At 23.7% G+C, this 6,000-nt stretch overlaps 1 protein-coding gene across 1 annotated transcript in view; it reads left to right on the top strand.

The window, feature by feature from the left end:
- LOC111628865 (protein dopey-1-like) overlaps positions 1 to 6,000 on the top strand; it is a 78,761-nt gene that overhangs the window by 1,089 nt on the left and 71,672 nt on the right. The gene's annotated exons all lie outside the window — the stretch shown is intronic.

The following is a 6,000-nucleotide window of genomic DNA, read 5'->3' on the forward strand; positions in this document are numbered from 1 at the left end:
TTTAGCAAAACCAATTTTTGTAAAATATTAAATTATTTATTTTTATATCGACTAAATCTTTTGCATTATGATAAGAAAAAATGTCATAAAAAATGCAAATCAATTAACTTTATAAATGAAATTCCAATAGAGTTTAATGCAGATAAAATACAAACATTACTCTACATAAAATAGATTATGTAAAAATTGGTAAGGAAGATTTGAAAATTTGAGAATATATTGTATGGACATATTTAAAAGTCATTTAAATAAATAAAGTATTGTTTTTAAAAATTTGATTTATTTTAATAAATTAATAATAATTGTAGGTTTAAGAGTGCTAACGTATCTTGTTGATTTATTTTTTAATTTTATGCTTTAGATGGTATAATTATATATATATTTAATTATATTACAAATTGCTATAATTTACATTAAACTATTATTTGGTACTTTTTTACTTCTTTAGTACATAGAAAAAGAAACTTTTGAATCTCTATTTTTTCAATGAAAAACAAACAATTTAATGAAAAGCTTATTATTTTTTTATATTAGGATAAAATAGTAAAAATTTCATATATAATTTTAAGCTGTTTTATACATGATTCAGTTATTTAATCATATGATCTACCTGATTAAACAACTAGAACAATTAATCATAATTTGTTTTATGAAATTTGTGAATAGCAAAAAAAGTGAATGATAAATTTTACATTTATCAATATGATTAATTTTTAAACATATATATCAGATTTTTTTCATTTAATACATAAAATAACTTTACAAAATTGATATATTATATAAAATCTGTAGTTTAATGATATAAAATTAATGCATAATTATAAAATTTAATTTTTTAGATATAAAATTCTGATCTTTTATGGACTGTTATATTTTGATTATAATTTTCAAGTTAAAGGATACTTAAATGATATGTAAAAGTATTTAAAATACTAAATATTAGTTGTTAAGTTATTAAAAATTGTGTTTGATACAAATAAAAATAATAATCTAGCTAAAAATGTAAAGTTTTTCAAGTGAATATGACATTTTATATTATATTTTTGTTAATTTACAACCAGTTAGTATTGGAAAATTAAACTAAATGGATAATTAAAAATGTGGGTTAACTGTAGTTGTAAAGTATAATTTACATAATCATACTGTGGTAATAAAGTCCTTGAAAAATTAGATGCATTAAAAAGTAACATTTTAAATGGTTATTTTCTTTTATTATTATTTTCTTTCTCTTTTAGAAGACCTGATATGAATTCATTATCAATAAAATTTTTAAAATTTCAAATTTTAAATACACAATTTTTGAATTCAGTGTTATTAGTATGTATGTGTATTTGGGTAAATCAATATTTAGAACATTTTATAAGTTATTTTTTTTCTCTGTTCAAAATACATCAGTTTAATTCTGAAATATTAATTAAAACTTGTGTTTATATAAAAGTAAAATTGGATTACAGTGAAAGTAAGTACATTTAAATAATATAAATTAAAATTATATGCATAGGNAAATTTAATTTCGGTGTCATGTTGCGCGTTGATAATCATAAATCGAAAGCGAAATAAGCTTAATAAGCAATTAAGAACGTTAAAAATAATTACGAATTGCTTTTATTAATCATAATCATAATTTAATACCAAATTCTGTTTGGTTGTTCTATAGAGAACTGCGAATTGTTCCAAATCAAGTAAATGAATACCTTTAGCTTAATGAAGTAACATTAAATGTATTTAAAGTACACACAAAATTGGACTGATCCATTTTCAAATTTAATGGTCATTAAAAGGAAAATAAAGTTGTGAAGATTGTAAAATGTCAAAGCTAATTTGTCATTACATATCTCAAACACTGCATTTTTTGTTTTTATTTGGAAATTCTTTTTCATAGATAAACCAATATCAGATAAATATTTAGGAAGGAAGGAAGGATGCTAACTTTTAAACAAGATAATTTAATAAAACACCTAAACTTGCTAAATCAGTTTCGGTTCGTAGTAACGAAAGCGTGTATTTAAATCTTTAATGTAAACAATTAATTATGGAAGTGAAAATCTCGATTTATTAAACGACAGTTTCCTAATACAAAATTTGTAATGTAGGGAGTGGCGAGTTTAAACGTCAAAAATAATAATAATATTTTCTTTTAGTTTTTCAATTTCGATATTTTTTCCGGTGTCGTTCTCGTTCGTCGTCTGTTATTTTATTTTTGAAAATGTTTTGTTTTAATTTAAAAATTAATTTGTTTGTTTAATAGTTAAGAGCTTAAATCTTCCGTCTTGTCGGCCCATATCAACTCTCTTTACAAGCAGTCGTAAAAGTAATAAACAAGGGTAGACAAAGGAATTGTATAAAGGGAGAAGGTAGCTAAGCAAGGATAGACAAAGTGTTATAAAAAAGAGGAGAAAAAGCGGAAAAACGGGAGAGAAGGACAAGTGTAGCAGAAGGAGTATCAGAATAGAGGTGGGAGGACAGTAGAGTTAGTGAGGAGAGAAGAAGTGGCAAGAGAAAATAAGAAGAGTCTCGTTAACTGCATAGGATTGAGTTTCTACTGTATACGATCAAGTGTGATTAAAGTTTGTTTTCTTTTGTTAAGATATTTGCCATTGTACACCATTCGCCCTTTTTTATTGCGCCATTACGAATGGACGTGAACCGCAATAAAATTGTTAATATGAGTGAAAGATGGGAATGACACTTCGATCCTTCATTCTAATCACGATACACGACAGTCCGATTGAATTTGAAATCATATCTTACACGGAAAAGACTGATGTCTTACTACGCGGCCATCAGAACAATATCTTACTCAACTATTTAGCCGCTCGATTGTCATAAAGATGAAAAAAGTAGGAGACCGTTTNAAAATAATAATAATATTTTCTTTTAGTTTTTCAATTTCGATATTTTTTCCGGTGTCGTTCTCGTTCGTCGTCTGTTATTTTATTTTTGAAAATGTTATGTTTTAATTTAAAAATTAATTTGTTTGTTTAATAGTTAAGAGCTTAAATCTTCCTAAAATTAAAATGATATAAGCCATTTCTTCAAAGATGATATTTAAGTATTAAATCGCATTGAAATCAAAAGAGCAAAGTTTAAAATAATAATTTTTAAAATTATGCAATAGTTGATTAACTTCAAAAATGAAAATTAAATGAGAAACCAAAAATTAATTTTTTAGCAAAACCAATTTTTGTAAAATATTAAATTATTTATTTTTATATCGACTAAATCTTTTGCATTATGATAAGAAAAAATGTCATAAAAAATGCAAATCAATTAACTTTATAAATGAAATTCCAATAGAGTTTAATGCAGATAAAATACAAACATTACTCTACATAAAATAGATTATGTAAAAATTGGTAAGGAAGATTTGAAAATTTGAGAATATATTGTATGGACATATTTAAAAGTCATTTAAATAAATAAAGTATTGTTTTTAAAAATTTGATTTATTTTAATAAATTAATAATAATTGTAGGTTTAAGAGTGCTAACGTATCTTGTTGATTTATTTTTTAATTTTATGCTTTAGATGGTATAATTATATATATATTTAATTATATTACAAATTGCTATAATTTACATTAAACTATTATTTGGTACTTTTTTACTTCTTTAGTACATAGAAAAAGAAACTTTTGAATCTCTATTTTTTCAATGAAAAACAAACAATTTAATGAAAAGCTTATTATTTTTTTATATTAGGATAAAATAGTAAAAATTTCATATATAATTTTAAGCTGTTTTATACATGATTCAGTTATTTAATCATATGATCTACCTGATTAAACAACTAGAACAATTAATCATAATTTGTTTTATGAAATTTGTGAATAGCAAAAAAAGTGAATGATAAATTTTACATTTATCAATATGATTAATTTTTAAACATATATATCAGATTTTTTTCATTTAATACATAAAATAACTTTACAAAATTGATATATTATATAAAATCTGTAGTTTAATGATATAAAATTAATGCATAATTATAAAATTTAATTTTTTAGATATAAAATTCTGATCTTTTATGGACTGTTATATTTTGATTATAATTTTCAAGTTAAAGGATACTTAAATGATATGTAAAAGTATTTAAAATACTAAATATTAGTTGTTAAGTTATTAAAAATTGTGTTTGATACAAATAAAAATAATAATCTAGCTAAAAATGTAAAGTTTTTCAAGTGAATATGACATTTTATATTATATTTTTGTTAATTTACAACCAGTTAGTATTGGAAAATTAAACTAAATGGATAATTAAAAATGTGGGTTAACTGTAGTTGTAAAGTATAATTTACATAATCATACTGTGGTAATAAAGTCCTTGAAAAATTAGATGCATTAAAAAGTAACATTTTAAATGGTTATTTTCTTTTATTATTATTTTCTTTCTCTTTTAGAAGACCTGATATGAATTCATTATCAATAAAATTTTTAAAATTTCAAATTTTAAATACACAATTTTTGAATTCTGTGTTATTAGTATGTATGTGTATTTGGGTAAATCAATATTTAGAACATTTTATAAGTTATTTTTTTTCTCTGTTCAAAATACATCAGTTTAATTCTGAAATATTAATTAAAACTTGTGTTTATATAAAAGTAAAATTGGATTACAGTGAAAGTAAGTACATTTAAATAATATAAATTAAAATTATATGCATAGGTTAATATATAGTTGATCTATTTCTAATAATACATATATAATACATTCTCTAATGTAGACATTTCCTGTTTATTAACAGGTTTCCAAAAATAATAAATTTTTTTTATATTGAAATTCAAATATATTTCAAGAATTTTATATATATACCTTTTGTTTTGTAAACTGTACAGAAAATTTATCAAGCATTTTTTAAAATAGTTTTTATTAAAATAAATAAAAATATAAGGAAATGATTCAGATGCTACTTTAACTACAGTTGATACCAGGTATAATTTGTTTAAAGAAAAAAATTTTGAATTTAATTGAATGTATATATATTTATGATGATTTTGTTTTTAACTATAAGAGAGATATTTAATTGATCATTATAATATCAATTTATAGATGCTTTTAAATTGATTCAGGATTTTTGAGAATATAGTACATCTTTATTACAGGAAATCCTCATTAGTTTGAAATAATTGAGACTTCAAATTATTGAGTCTCAAATTATTTGAGATTTAGGCCAGATATTTCTGTACAAAATGCCAAATGTCACATAATTGATGTAATTTATTTAGGAAACAGAATGTAGCTACTTATACAGAATTCTATTTTTGTTAATTAGCAATAATAATATAACTAAACTGAATAAACAGCACGTGTTTGGTGAGAACGTCACAGGTTGCCAGATAAGTTTTATAAAAAGTAAAGCAGAATTCCTTGAAACGTAACTTAAATTATTTTTAAATTGGCCAAAAAGTAGTAAGTTGTCCAAACGTAATAGCCTAGAGTCCTACAAATATCTCAATCTGTTTAATAAAATGGTTTAAATAAAGACTTTCTTACAAATGTTTATATATCTTCGTCAACACAAATTTACTAGGATAGAGTCTGGTAAAGTCACAAATATTCCCAGGAGTGTCTTCCTCAGTTCCTTGGTCAGCAGATTCAATGGCACTGGGCACACTGTAGCTTGGAAAAGGATAGTTCTTGTTTCTTCTGATTCTATGTCACGACTTGGTGCATTTATAGACACTTGGCAAATAATTCCATCACCTACATTTACTTCTTACAGAAACGCGTTTCGGGCTTTTGCCCCTCTTCAGTCTGTTACGTCGATAGTTGTGACTTGATAGTTGTGTGTCCGTACTTCCCGCTCCCTTCCCCTCCCCTCTTTTTTCCCGACTTGACGGACTCCCCCGCATGCCTCGTAATTTGTAACATTACCCTTCTCCGAGTGTTGCACACAGCCTCGCCTGCGACTGTATAAACATTCTATTTTATTTTAATAATTGAAGCCAGTTTTTATGGATGTCGATGCTAAGGTTCTTGTTAATATTATTTTTGTCT

This window comes from Centruroides sculpturatus, unplaced genomic scaffold (assembly GCF_000671375.1).
Source record: "Centruroides sculpturatus isolate CEXI.00-Female unplaced genomic scaffold, Cexi_2.0 scaffold359, whole genome shotgun sequence".
Taxonomy (NCBI): domain Eukaryota; kingdom Metazoa; phylum Arthropoda; class Arachnida; order Scorpiones; family Buthidae; genus Centruroides; species Centruroides sculpturatus.